General features: G+C 35.1%; 1 protein-coding gene and 1 long non-coding RNA gene across 3 annotated transcripts in view; both read left to right on the forward strand.

The window, feature by feature from the left end:
* The window catches only part of SH3BGRL (SH3 domain binding glutamate rich protein like), a 91134-nt gene that overhangs the window by 24241 nt on the left and 51651 nt on the right, over positions 1 to 15242 (forward strand). The gene's annotated exons all lie outside the window — the stretch shown is intronic.
* LOC146394674 (uncharacterized) lies at positions 8204 to 13491 on the forward strand. The gene is made up of 2 exons (XR_014834761.1): positions 8204 to 11817; positions 13272 to 13491. It is a non-coding gene; the product is annotated as an uncharacterized LOC146394674 (long non-coding RNA).

Below are 15242 nucleotides of genomic sequence, written 5' to 3' on the forward strand. Positions count from 1 at the left end.
CAGATATACCCAGAAACATTTATATTGTTCCTAAAATCCTTTACTAGGTGTAGCACTGTATACAAGTTATTTAATTCTTTCTTAAACTCAGGTAATAAAATGGTGGTAATAGCAATACATATATATGTGTATAAATATGTATATATATATCACAGAATTATTGTGATAACTAAAAAAGATGAAGCTGTCAGTGTAGTGCTTTACATACACTTAAGTATTCAGTGAATAGTAGTGATGATGGTAATGATGATAAAGAAGATGATGTTGCCTGGTTTCTGGAAAATAAATGTAGGCTAGTTATCACCCTTCCCAAAAAGTAAGACTTTTACTGCTTTAGTTACAGTCTCCCAGAACAGTTTTTCTTATTACTAAGTTGAGACTTTCAATGTGCATACCCATCTCTCTTGTCATGCCTTAGAGCCCACAGTAGTTTTGTGCAGGGGCCAGCTCAGCAGGATGGGGCTGAAGAACGGGTGCTGTGGAACTTAAGGAAAAATAGTTAACATAAAACCAGACACAGAGGCATTTATCTTAAGTAAAGGTGGGAGCCGGGGGACTCAAGGTCTCAGGGACCAAGAGCGCTGCCTCAAGAAACCACACTGCTTTTATTGTGCTCTTTAGATGAGATCAAGTGAGGAGTGGCTATGGGTGGAGGATACAGGGTTTGTTTACTATTATATAAGTTCTTTTACTACTTAAAAAGCCACTTAGGTGGTAAAGGGTTAAGCTCTTACTCTGACCTCTAGGCACATAACAGTTCTTAAGCTTAAATCACTTATGCCTTTAGGTCTTTGTTCTTAAGCTTAAGTCATTTACCAGCACTGTGACTGTTTTTCCAAGAAGGAAGATGGGATAAAGTAAGACAAGAAGATGGGATAAAGTAAAGAAGGACAAGATGGAGTTTTCAAGGAAACATGTCTTGCGACAGTTTTGCATGCTAGAGGCAGCCTTTTCTCTGTGAAAGCACTCTTGTCATCGATTAACTTACTCTTGGAAATCCAGCTGCAAATTTAAATGAACACTTTTCATATTGTGAAATTGTGACCCAATATTTCATTCTCCTCTAGACATGCAAGGTCAAATCTTCCATATGCCCTGCACTTTCTGACCCATCTCACTCATCTCCCCATAATCCTGGCCCTGTCAGACCATATCTGTATTTAAAATTTTGAGGATTTTGTTTATTATATATTTTTGCATTAATTTTTATTTAAAACATAACTTTAAATTTGTTATCTTGATTACTAAGCTTTTTGTTGTCCCTTAAATTTTCACTCAAGGTGAGTGCCTGGCTTCCTTCACCCTAGTTCAGGCCTGCTTGAAACAGCTGGGGAACATTATACAGCAATACAGCCACTTATGATAGTGGGATCCAGCTTTTCAGAGTATAAATATGGAAATCTACCATAATATTAGTTGAACTTTTACTATCCATTGATGAAGAAAAATAATAATAAGAAGCTACCATAAATTTGGTAACAATTTTAATTGAATTTTTTTAGACAACACTATCTATACACATTTGGAAAATAGTGGTATGTTTGATGCAAAACTTATTCTTTCAGTCTATAGAAAATTCTTTGTGTACCTGAGATTTATAGGCCCTTTGCAATAGCTGTTCTTCCCTCTTCACTCCCCGTCCTCACCATGATCTCTGGACCACAGATCAGGAACTACTGTTATAAGAAAAATTAGTGCACCTAAAATATATTCTATAGAAGGTAAGACTTTGGCTTGAATTTGAAGAATGAATAGGAGAAAAGTAAGAAATGATTTTGGAAAGACTTTTTATTTATTAAGTGCCTTTGGAGAGCCAAGCTAAAAGCCAAACATATCACATTCCTCTTCCTACTTAGCCTTTACTTCTCTATGAAGTAGGTATATTATGCCCATTTTATGTATATGAAAACTGAATCTCAAATTATTTGAATAATTTTGCCTATGTCTTATAACCTGTAAATAATAAAGAAGCATTATAAAATCAATTCTGCATTATGTGTGAGGAAGTGGTTTTCCTCACTTTCTCTTAGTTGCCTTTGATTAGTTTTACAAAGTGCACTTGTGAACAGTTCAATGCAGCTTTTTAAGATTTTAATGATTCTTTTCTTCCAATGTTATTCTGATATCCAAACATAGCCAGTAGATATGATTGTTGATTGCATTGTTTTAAGATTTATGTTACAGCAAAATGTTCTCCATGACCTTTTTTCCTATAACATGGAAAAACTTTCTTCTGTTGTGAGAGGATATATGATGTTTAACATAGAACTGGACCTTATGGAAATTTCAAAATTCTTAGATGAGACTTAACTTGGATTATTCATCTTTTTTCCCTCATTCCTATCTCCCTCTAAAATTATTAATCCTTTCTGGGTTTTGAGACACACAGGTATTTAATCATGATTGTAAATCTTGGTAATAGATATTTACCAGTCATGTTTTAATATCATGAAGAATTTTAATTCTGGGCTTTGGACTATGTCTTTTTACCCTGCCTTTAAAATTTTATTGGCAGTGTCTTTGACTCATGCAAGTAGTTATCGCATATATTTTTTTGTTTGTTTGAAGTATAGTTAATTTGCAATGTTCTGTTTGTTTCAAATGTACAGCAAAGTGATTCAGTTATACATATACTTTTTTTACAGATATAAATATTCTTTTTCAGATTCTTTTCCATTATAGGTTATTATAAGATATCGAGTATAGTTCCCTGTGCTATATAGTAGGTCAAAAATACAGTTATTATAGATATTTATGAGCTGTCAAGCAGTCATGAAACATCTGGGTTTCCACAGACTGCATGAGTTCAAATTCCATGTTGTAGTTTATATAACCATTTACTGATGGTCATCTTGAGTAGGTTACTTAACTTTTCCCTCTCAGAGACTCTATTCCTTTATCTGTCAAATAAAGATAATAATATCAACCTTATAGATTTATTTTGAAGATTAACAGAAAATGTGATATGATTCACACTGCATCTAGCACAGAGTTGGTACTCAATAAAAATGTAAAGCTATGATGATGATGATGTGTTGATAATGATGTTTAACTTTAGCAAAAAAAAAAAAACAACATGTTTTTGAGCTTAAGGGTTTGGGATCTGGTATTATCAGCAGAGATGACTACCAAGCTATCTCAGAAAGGTAGTTATTATCTTTGGGGAAGTTTAAAGGAGTCTGGAACTTTAAGAACCAAGATCTTTGAAGGATGGGACAAAGAGGAAAGGGGTCAGAGAATTTATTTTTTAATGCTTGAGCTTGCTAGGTAGTTGGCTATCTCTGAAAGGCTGGTGTGGAAATAGGGAGAGGCAGAGAAGTAGTGCTTCAAGCAAACAGTAAGAAATAATAGCTCATTGTTTCTTTTCTTTTCTTTTTTTTTTATGGCCACACCTGAGACAAATGGAAGATCCAGGCTAGAGGTTGAATTGTAGCTGCAGATGAGGCCTACACCACAGCTATAGCAATGATAGATTCTTAAACAACTGTGTAAAGCCAGGGATCAAATTCATATCCTCACATAGACAGCACTGAGTTCTTATCCACTGAGCCACAATAGGAACTCCATAGTTCACTGTTTTTTTATATATTATTTACACACTGCCCGCCTACATCTAAATGATTGTTTTTTAATGTACATTCCTATGCTCAAGTATAGAACCTAAGTTACACTAAGGTTTGAAAATCCACTAGTATAGGGAAATCAGGTTGATCTAGGTTCAAATCCCTATTTTGCCACTTATTAACTGTACCCATGGCCTCTATCCTTCTCATGTTTTACTGCAGTCTCTACTCTTAGCTCCCTCTTTTCCTTCTTTTCTCTTTGTTATTATATAACCTGCACCAACTACACAAACTCACTTAGGTAGTTGTGTCACTAGCCATCTTTTTCCCTGATACCATTGAGCTATTATCACTTGACTACTCCTTACTGAACTTGTACAGTTTTCTAGCTGACAGCTATCTTTTTAATTTGTTTACTTTTCATTCTAAATAATTGGTTGTAATATGGCTGCAAGTCCTCCTTTCTAATTTCTATGTGGTGTGAGTTACTATACTGACCAATCAGATGCCAAGCTTTTTTTTTTTTTAATTTTCTATTAGTCTACCCAGTTTACAGGCCTTATAGCAAACTTAACTCAAGTACATAGACTCATATGTAAAACTTCAGTTTATAAGGCCTAAAGACTCTATCATCACTCAATTATTCCTTGTACCCCAGTGCTGATAATGTCACACATCTTGTTCAACAGAAAAGAACACTTGTGCTGAGTATTGGGAAAATGGACTAGAACGCTGGCTGCATTTGAGATGGATCTCAAAAAATAAGCAATGTTTTCATTATAAAAGAAAGAGAAAGAGCAGTCCTGAGAAAGGTAACAGTAAGAGCAAAGATATGACTAGGGGACTGGTGAACAAACAACATGTTAGGTGTTCAATAAACATTTCATTGTTTCTTACAATGTAGTATGGCAACTGTGTGCTTCAGAAATCTCACAGGATGCTTGTTCAGAATTTCAATCATGGACGCTGTAAACCTATTGAATTAGGATCTGTGGGAATAAGACTTAAGAACATGCATTTTGAACAACAGGTACGTCAAATAGCATCAAGTAGCTATGCCTAACTAAGGCTATGGAGCTGAGAACACTGGAAGAACAAGCCAGGTCTTTCTTAAAGGGCTGAAAACTACATAGTTTGGAGAGTGAATACTGACTTTCTAAAAGAAGTGGCAGTGTTTGAAATCAGTCTCTTTCCATGGAACCAACTGAGATATAATACATAGGATTTTAGGAGAAAGGGAAAGAAAATTATCCTATAAAGAAGTCTGAAAAAAATTGGGTGTGTGTTGTGAGAGAGAAAGAGGGTGATGAATAGCAAGAGAAAGGGAGGGATAGAGAAATAATAGTGTAATAGTGCAAAGAAATACTGATATGGCTTTGAATAGCAGGGAACCTCTAGTAAGAAAGCAGACACAGCATGGAGACTTGAGACCATGGGGACCAGATAAACTCAAGTGAGGAGGATGGTAGTGAGAGAAAAGTCAAGTGATTTTATTGAATTATATCCTTATTTGATTATATTTACAAGATTCTTGAACATATATTTGTAGTAATACTCATAGTCACCTATGTCATTCTATTGCACTCTTGTCATTCTATTGGACATTAGGAAACAGAGGCCCAGAAATGGGTAGAATAGACAAATTTTTTTTTGAGTTTTATTACATTTATAGTTGTGCAATGATCATCACAACCAAACTTTATAGCATTTCCATCCCAAACCCCCAGCACATCCCCCCACCCCCAACCTGTCTCATTTGGAAACCATAAGTTTTTCAAAGTGTGAGTCAGTATCTGTCCTACAAAAAAGTACATTGTGTCCTTTTTTTAGATTCCACATGTAAGTGATAGCATTTGATGTTGGTGTTTCACCGTCTGACTGACCTCACCTAGCATGATAATTTCTAGATCCATCCATCTTGCTGCAAATGCTGGCATTTCTTTCCTTTTAATGGCTGAGTAATATTCCATTGTGTGTATGTACCACATCTTATTTATCCACTCCTCTGTCGATGGACATTTAGGTGTTTCCATGTCTTAGCTATTGTATATAGTGCTGCAATGAACATTGGAGTACATGTATATTTTCAAGTTATGGTTTTCTCTGGAAAAACGCTCAGGCGTAGGATTGCTGGATCAAATGGTAGTTCTATTTTTAGTTTTCTGAGGAAGTTCCATACTGTTTTCCACAGTGGTTGTACCAATTTACATTCCCACCAACAGTGTGATAGGGTTTCCTTTTCTCCACACCCTCTCTATCATTTATTGTTTGTATACTTTTTTTTAAGATGGCCATTCTGGCCGGCATAAGGTGGTACCTCATAGTGGTTTTGATTTGCATTTCTCTAATAATGAGTGATGTTGAACATCTTTTCATGTGTGTGTTGGCCGTCTGTATGTCTTCTTTGGAGCACTGTCTGTTTAGATCTTCTGCCTATTTTTTGATGGGGTGGTTTGGTTTTTTTTGCTATTAAGATGCAGAGGTGTTTACAAATTTTGGAGATTAATCCCTTGTCAGTCGCTTCCTTTGCAAAGATTTTCTCCCATTCTGTGGGTTGTCTTTTCATTTAATTTTTTTTTATTTCCCCAATGCATGATTTTTTTCCTACTGTATAGCATGGTGACCCATTTACACATACATATATACATTCTTTTTTCTCACATTATTATGCTCCATCATAAGTGACTAGACATAGTTCCCAGTGCTACACAGCAGGACCTCATTGCTAATCCATTCCAAAGGGGATAGTCTGCATCTATTAACCCCAAGCCCCCAGTCCATCTCACTTCCTCCCCCTCCCCCTTGGCAACGACAAGTCTATTCCCCAAGTCCATGATTTTCTTTTCTGTGGAAAGGTTCATTTGTGCCCTATATTAGATGCCAGATATAAGTGATATCATATGGTATTTGTCTTTCTTTTTCTGACTTACTTTATTCAGTATAAGAGTCTCTAGTTCCATCCATGTGGTGGCAAATGACATTATTTCATTCTTTTTTATGGCTGAGTAGTATTCCATTGTGTATATATACCACATCTTCTTAATCCAATCATCTTTCAGTGGACATTTGGGTTGTTTCCATGTCTTGGCTATTGTGAATAGTGTCTTTTCATTTTGTTTAGGGTTTCCTTTGCTGGATGAATTTTTACCTAAGTTTTTTGCCTCAAAGTCCAATGTTATTGCCAGTTCACCAATGCTGCCTCTCTCACCTCTGTTGATAATAACTTCAGTAATAACAACAACTAACATTAATTGAATGCTTACTATGTGTGAGACATTATTTAAAGCACTTTTTATGTTTTAATTCATTTTTGTCCTCCTTTTTGTTGAGTCCTTTTTATCTGCCAAAGATTGATTTTCTATCCTGGCTTCTAAAATCCTTATATCTAACATATGTGCCTTTCTTATACAGATCCTCACAACTCTATGAAATAGATAAAAAAAAAGTGGGAAAAAAGCCAAGAAAAGGGAGTGGTGAAGGACACATAAATTATAAGACTGGAAAGGCCATATTTATTTGAGACTATGTTCATGAACCCATCTGTGCCAATCAGTTGTAAGGTAGTAGTTAAGTAGTAAGGCACAACCTAATTTTCAAATGTTGATCAACACTGCATATTTCCATGAAAAAATTTAACTGATCCTTGTCTTAAATGAACCTTCAGTTATGCCTGTATGCAGCATGTAATTTCATGCCTGTTGCCCAAATATGTATTTTTCATCTTGAATTGTTTACCTCTTTAAAATAGATATCCAGAGAACAAAAGCCAGTTGTATGTATATAGTCATCTTTGAACTGTAACCAATTCTAAATAGCTCTTTTAGTAGCTCATAAATCAAGCCTTTGGTTAATAGCCTTAAGAAAGATTTTTTACTGTCTACAAACAGAGAACACTTTAGGAGTTGGGAAGAGGAAAATAAAATCCTGGAAGTAGTCAGAAGGTGCCAGCAAAGCATTTTTACCTACTTCATTCCTTCACCTGCCATTTTTCTATCTTAGTTCTTGGGCCTGAAAGTTCATAAACTCTGGTCTTTTTTTTTTTTTTGGTCTTTTTAGGGCTGCACCCATGGCATTTGGAGGTTCCCAGGCTAGGGGTTGAATCGGAGCTGTAGCTGCTGGTCTACACCCCAGCCACAGCAACTCAGGATCCGAGCTGCGTCTGCAACCTACACCCATGGCTGATGGCACTGCCAGATCCTTAACCCACTGAGCGATGCCAGGGATCAAATCCACATCCTTATGGATACTAGTTGGGTTCATTAACTGCTGAGCCATGATGGGAACTCCTACTATTTTTTTGAGTTTCTTTTCTTATTATTTCTAATTGGACCAAAACAGACTTTGGTTGAAAGATGAAAATGCTGCTAGTAACTGATTTTCCAGTTGTTAGAGTACCAATAGAATGAATACAGTTAGTATTCTCAGGAAAGGGGAACATCAAAGGGGTGCACTGTGTTTTTGTTTGTTTTTTTCTTTTTTTTTTTTTTTTGGCCATGGCTGCAGCATGCAGCCAGGGATCAAACCCAAGCCACAGTAATGACAATGCTTGATCCTTAACTGCTGAACCACCAGGGAACTCCAGATTCATTGTGTTTTAAATATTTATCTTGAAAGTGTCTTTACTTAAAAGTATTTATTAATTATCAACACTGTATAAAGCACTCTTGTGTTCTGAGGGACACAAACATAAATCAGTTATATGACCTGTCCTTGAGAAGATCTAGTAGTAATTTAGTAGGGATAGCAAGACTTATATGTGAATACATGTATATAATTTTTTCTGAATTTTTTCCCACATAAGGCCTAGTAGGATAAGCAAGCAAGCCTACTTTTACATGATTAAAGCCATAAAAAGCTTATATCAGCAGTTAATTGTGAGAATAGAAAGCAGAAGAAAAACACAAAGCATTGATTTACCAATTCTTCATTCCTTACTGTGAATAGCCATTATACATTTACAATAAACCAAATCTTCTTCACTTGTAAAGATACCATTTACTGATATAGCATCTTGTTTTGCTGCACCAAGCTAGTTTTTTTTTTTTTTAAATTCAGATAGTACTTTTTGCTATCATACCCATGGTTTGATTTCTCCCAAAAATAGAAGACTTCTAGCTCAATTTATTTAAAACTTAACTCATCATGTTTACTCTCTGCCACTCCTCTCACCTTTCTTCCCTTCTTATATAAATTCCCCCTGCACACATATATAAAATACACATACATTATGGAGGTTTAACTTCACAATGTCCTGTGTTTACCAGTGGTCCCATGTACTGTCAGTATCATTTTTTAATCAAATGAGATAATTTGTTTTTAAAGCCTAGACCGTTAATTAGCACACATTTAGTTCCCTTGTACTTGTCCCCTTTGTATCCTGAAGTCATCTTTCATAGTGATACTTTGATAACTGATAGTATTTATCAGTTAATCACTATTTGAAGTTATTTTGTCCATTAATTTGTTTTCATTTTCATTTTCATTGTCTATTTCCACTCATTAGATTACGAACTCCATGCGGGGAAGGACCTTCCTTGTCTGTCTTGTTTATTGTTCTTTATCTGATGCTTAGAATAAATGCCAGGAACCTAATATGCTCAGCTCAATAAATACTTGTTAAATGGTTGATCAAATAAATTTTAATCCCTAAACTTTCCCAACTAACCCGTCAGTGAATCCTATTCATTTTTCTTTTGTTAACTTCTCTTAGACTCTTGACTTCCTCTGCACTTTTATGACCCACACCTTCCAACTGACCTTTTAAACCTAAACAATAATTTCTTACTCATAGTCTGTTTTCAACCCATCTTGCATACTATTGCTCTTATAATTTTCCTCAATTGCTGTCTCCCTCATCTCATTTCATTGCTTAAGAACCTTCTACAAATGCTTCTTGGTTCACATGAAAGAAACAAGTGTGAAAGCTTAAAGTGCTAAGTGAGGGTTATGTCTTTCTGTTGCTTATTAGATTTTAGGATTTACCAGCAAGGATTTCCACCCTGCCTCTCCATTCTCATTTTATTTCTAAAGACCTTCCACTCTAGTCAACCTAACAACATAATGGAAGCTCTGGAGCTTCTTCCTGAAGACGTACATATACATATTTTAGGTGATTCACAGATCCTAAGTTCTGAGTTAAGAATCCCTTTCACAGTTAAACATTCCATTAAATAATGGCTGGTATTGCTATATAGTTTGACATGCCTATGACTTCCCTTCTTGTCATATTTTTTATCCTCTCTTGTAGCCCTCAGAAAATGTAGTGTAATGCTGGGCCCAGAGCAAGCATTTCATAAATATTTGCTGCCCTGACATACAGACTCTTATCCATTAGTGTTTCTGTAAAAAAGCTAAACCTTTATTCACCAAAAGTATTGAGAGAAACCAGTAAATAACTATGCACTAGTCGTTAAGAAGCATAGCTGTGAACTAAAATTTTAATTATAAAAACTAGTGCTACAAAAGTGTAGCACAAGGGAATTTTGGAGGGAGTCAGGAACTGTTCTGATTGTGCTGGTGTTATATGACTCTATGCATTTATCAAAATCCATTGAAATATACACCAAAATAATGAATTTCACAGTGAATAATTAAAAATAAATTTATATATTTTTAATATAGTGGAGGTTTTAACTTTTTAAAATTCAATCTAGGAAGTAGTAGCATTCTGGTCTCCATTTTTTAAAATAATGGATATGTGATTTTTCTAATCTAAAGCATAATACCTTCTATAATTCAAATTTGGTGGTGTACTTCTTTCTCTTTTTTTCCTCTTCCTTCTTTAAAATAAATTATTTTGGTATGGTTGGTGGAAGTTTCTATTCATTGGTATACATTAGCCTAACTTATATAAAGTTTACAAACTTCAGCTATTTTTTCCTCCTTTAAAGCAGAAATTTCAGGCCACATCCTGGTTCTTCATAAGGGGAGCCATATGTGCATTTAAATACAGAATTTAGACCTTAGTTTAAGCTTTTCTTCTCAGTAAATGGTATTCACAAACAGGCATGCCTTTTTAAATTGTAGTATTAGATTTATTGGAATTAGGCATGTTTTGAATGCATCCAAATGTGTTTCTTTCCTCAGCTGGATGGAGGAGCTAGAGACCTTCATTTTGTGTCCTGTTGCCCTGCTGAATAAACAGAAATCATGGGCATTTCCTTTTAGACCAGGCCATTCCAAAGAGAAGTTCTTAGCTGTGAGGAATGATTTGGTGAGGCTCCTACTCTGTGCTAGGCTGGATGGGAAAATTACTCTTGATACTCCAGACATCTTGATAGAAAAGGGTAAAATAATTGCACCTGTCCATTCAATGGAAAATTTTAACATTGTAAGTAAATTCTGTCTGTGTCTGCCCATGTAGTAGTTATAATAAATATGCCAGCCTTAACTTTTGGTCAAGCTAACTTCAAAGCGATGTAATAAGAAAGACAAGAATTTCCAGGCCTTTGCCAAACACGCCTTCATCTAGATGAATACCATAGATCATACTGATCACAAGTTGTGATGAGAATCATTCTTTGAACTTTTCAGCAGCTGTGTGTTTATTTAAGAAATGAATGTATTCAGTACAGCTTCGATGAAAATATATTCAATAACATACCATCTGGAAGAGAGTAGAAAAAAATACATTTTTAACTTATACCATAGATCTTAATCTAAACTTCTGATATTTCCAAAAAAAGCCTGCTGTTTTAAAGGAATAATACATAATTAAATAATTGTCCCAAGACTTTCTCAAATCAAGGAACACCTAGCTCTGACCTTATTATCATAAACTAAGTTGGGCAGTATAATAAATTATATGATTATTGGTTGCTTTTAATAGATCTTATGAAATAACATTTTAAATCCATTATTAAATTCTGTTCTAGGCTTGAAAAAATGAATACTGGGGATGTTAGACAAAAATACATACTAAAATGGAAATACCTGCTTAAAGTGTGTTTCTTTAAGTCTTTTTTAAAATTTTATTATTAAAGAATAGTTGATTTACAAGTCAAAATAATTTTATACTTTAATTTTATACTTTCCCTTTTATTAGTTTAAAGCTATTTGTCATTTCATTAGCTTTACTGATTAGCTTCCCCCTTTTCAATCCTTAGAATGAAAAAAAATGTATGTATATATATACATATATTTTTGTCTTTTTAGGGCCATATTCGTGGCATATGGAGATTCCTAGGCTAGGAAACCGAACTGTAGCTGCCAGCCTACACCACAGCCACAGCAATGTGGGATCCAAGCTGCTTCTGTGACCTACACCACAGCTCACAGCAATGCCAGATCACTGACCCTCTGAATGAGGCCAGGGATTGAACCCATATCCTCGTGGATACTAGTTGGGTTTGTTAACCACTGAGCCATGATGGGAACTCCAGAAATATATGTTTTAAAAGTCAAGAAGGAATTCCCTTGTGGCACAGTGGGTTAAGGCTCCAGCCTCATCATTGCAGTGATGCAGGTGGTTGCTATGGCACAGGGTCGATTCCTGGCCTGGGAACTTCCACACATGGCTGTGGGTGTGGCCAAAAATAAAAATAAATAAATAAATAAAAGTCAAGAAATTCCTAGTTATTTAAATTTTACCGGCATTATTTTCTTATTTATAGTTTAATTACTCAACTTGCATTTGCATAATGTGATGGTAAAGATCATGGATTAAAGCAGCTGGAATTAAGCTGCTTACTTTGAATCTTTGTTCCACCCTTTTCTCACCATGTCTTCCTGTGGATGTTAACTGCTGTAAGGACTGTTTTGTCATCTATTAAAATGAAATAATGCATGTAAAATGCTTGGTGTAATATTTAGCACATTCATCATTATTTTAAAATATTTATACTGAAGTGTAGCAAATTGAATTTAGTGTCCTATTAAATTTAAAACTTTTCTAAAACAGAAGTACTTCTCCTTTATGTTCCCTGGAGAGCTATCTATAGGATTTGGGGTTGCGTGCAGGTTTTGCCAGGATATTTCATATGAACATGGACTGAGGAAAATAGAAAACATTTTTAAGTTATTTTTAAATTAAGTACAGTATAGCAGCAAATCTTTCAAACTATTTTTCAACACTTTTACTTGTTTTTATACTAAGAAAAGAATAGTGATTTTTCCAGGTTCTCTACATAACTTGTTACTGAAGTGTTTGTGTGTCTCAAACCCAATGTTAAAAAGTTGCAGGATACTAAAATGAAGAATCATTAACAAATACTTATCATGTAGCTCTTTTAAAAGACCCATAAATTTTTAAGAAAACTACATATCTACCAATCAAGATACAGGTATGAGATTTTATTGCTTTGGTAGATTACACAGAGTTAATAAGTAGTATTTGAATTTTAGAAAAGCCATGGATTCAATATGTTTGCTGTTAATTATACATATGATTCTTTGCTACAGAATGAGTGAGTCTAATGCTCTGGGAAAATAGATATATGTCAATAAATTACCTACTGTCAGATAACTAGGTGATTCTTTGGAATAATTCATTCCCCTTCTGTGTATAAATCTCAATGAAGAGAATGTATCTTATTGGCTTTCCATGGAAGCTGGCTTATAATCTCTTATAAGCAGTGAAATGCTTTTAAAAATCATGAGATAGGAGTTCCCGTTGTGGCACAGCAGAAATGAATCTAACTAGTAACCATGAGGTTGTGGGTTCGATCCCTGGCCTTGCTCAGTGGGTTAAGGATCCAGCATTGCCGTGAGCTGTGGTGTAGATAGCAGACATGGGTTGGATCCAGTGTTTCTGTGGCTGTGGAGTAGGTCAGCGGCTACAGCCCCAATTTGACCCCTAGCCTGGGAATCTCCATATGCCATGGGTGTGGCCCTAAAAAGCCAAAAAAAAAAAAAAAAGAGATAAAATGAGTATTTTAATTTCTATAATTTATATTCATCACAATTTATTCTTGTAATATTAAAATCAAAACAGAATCAAAGAAGAAATTATAAAATATTTTAGTATTAACCACACATAGTAAAGTCCATCTTTTATATACTTTACTTTTAATAATAATTCTGTAGAGGTAACTGCTAGGTTTTTCTTTTTAAAACTTGACTAGCATTAGTTTTATTTCAGCAAATCATTTCTTGAACCAGTATTAAAATCCTTAAGGCAAAAGCATGTTTATAGAGAGAATAAATGCTTTGCAGCTTGTCTAGACTTTAAAATGAGGTCATGATTTACTTTTTGTCTTTTGGCACATATATGGATATTTGGGTTTAGATTGAGAGAAGTTAAAGATGTATCATTGGTCGCAAGAGCAGACTTTATAAATAAACAACCCATTTTATGAGTGGCTGCTGAATGAATGTGTTATCCTTGGATGTAGAAGAGTGCAGTCTGTCCTGATGGAATCTCACAGAATCCATGATTTGTATTTTTATTTGAATTGCTATTCAATTTAATTCCCACAATTTTCTGTACAACCAAGTGGTAAAATTACAGGCTTTCATTACCCAAAACTACATTTGATGTTGAGATTAGCTTCCACTTTAGCAATGTGTAAGACAAGAACTGAGAATACTGTCATAGTCAAATAGGTTGTACATGTTAGAAACTGGCAATTAATTCTCCATTCATCTCTTGCATTTGTTTACATCTTGTGAGTAGAGGCACTAACCACTTTTGTTCCATATTATCTTTTCAAGGAGGCAGACGGCCTTGAAAGGGAAAATGGTGTATCTCTCTAAAGTAAAGAGAAGATTTCCTTCCTGCTCAATATAAAAGATCCAGCCAGGTTCCCTAACCTGGCCCCCTGTGTCACCCTAGAAGAATTGGGGATCAGGAAACAGGCACAAGAAAATGCAGATACTCTTGCTACTGCTATTGCTATGAAAACTTATGTTTTCTGCCACCATCCTTAAAACTTTGGTAGGTTTACTTACTTATTAGTTTGTGAGTAAAAACATCAGAATTTTCACCATCTTTGACAGTAGTTTCTATTGCAGGACATGACACTGTTCTTGATGGTCATCGTCCAAGTAACAAGGTAGCAATTAAATTGCACAGAAAACTCACTAATGAGCCCACAGAACTACATGACCCAGGCCTCTTTTATTTTAGCAAACTTAACTTGGTTAACTTGAACTATTAGATTCTGGACTTGTTTAACTAATTAGGTAATACATGGCAGTTGTTCTCAGCCAGACAGTTTGAAACATGCGTTATGACTTGAGTCTGGGAGGACATTCATACTGTTCTCTGGAGTGTTCATCTGGGACACACTGCCCAGCTAAGGCTTCAGACTAAATTTTTTTCCTATGGCAAATCACTTGTTTGGGCCAGGATACAGAATTCTCTGAGTTGCCATGCTCCTTTGTAAGGAAAATGTTTAATTTCCTTTGTAATTAAATATTAATCACATAAATAACTACAGAGGGAAAAAAATCATACTACAGCTAAAGTAGTCTGAAATGGTAGTATTTTGGGGGATTTTGTTTGTGTGCTTTCTGAAATCACCGGCAGCCAGACCTTTAGGTGTAAAGATTGTGTTGTGGACCCACCATCAATTGTATGTGGTTAGCAGTTTTTTTTTTTTCCCCCCAGGAGGGTCTGGAGAGGGTAGCCAGGGACATGCAGGTTTTTGTGTGTAAAGGTAACTGAACCAAAAATTATCTATCAGCTGAGCCTGTACAACCTTCAGCATTCATATAAAAAACTTTTAGATTGTTAAACAA

This window comes from Sus scrofa, chromosome X (assembly GCF_054392235.1).
Source record: "Sus scrofa isolate SSC_HxYL_T2T_F1_AM1 chromosome X, Sscrofa_HxYL_maternal_Yorkshire_Landrace_v2.0, whole genome shotgun sequence".
NCBI classification, from domain to species: Eukaryota; Metazoa; Chordata; class Mammalia; order Artiodactyla; family Suidae; genus Sus; species Sus scrofa.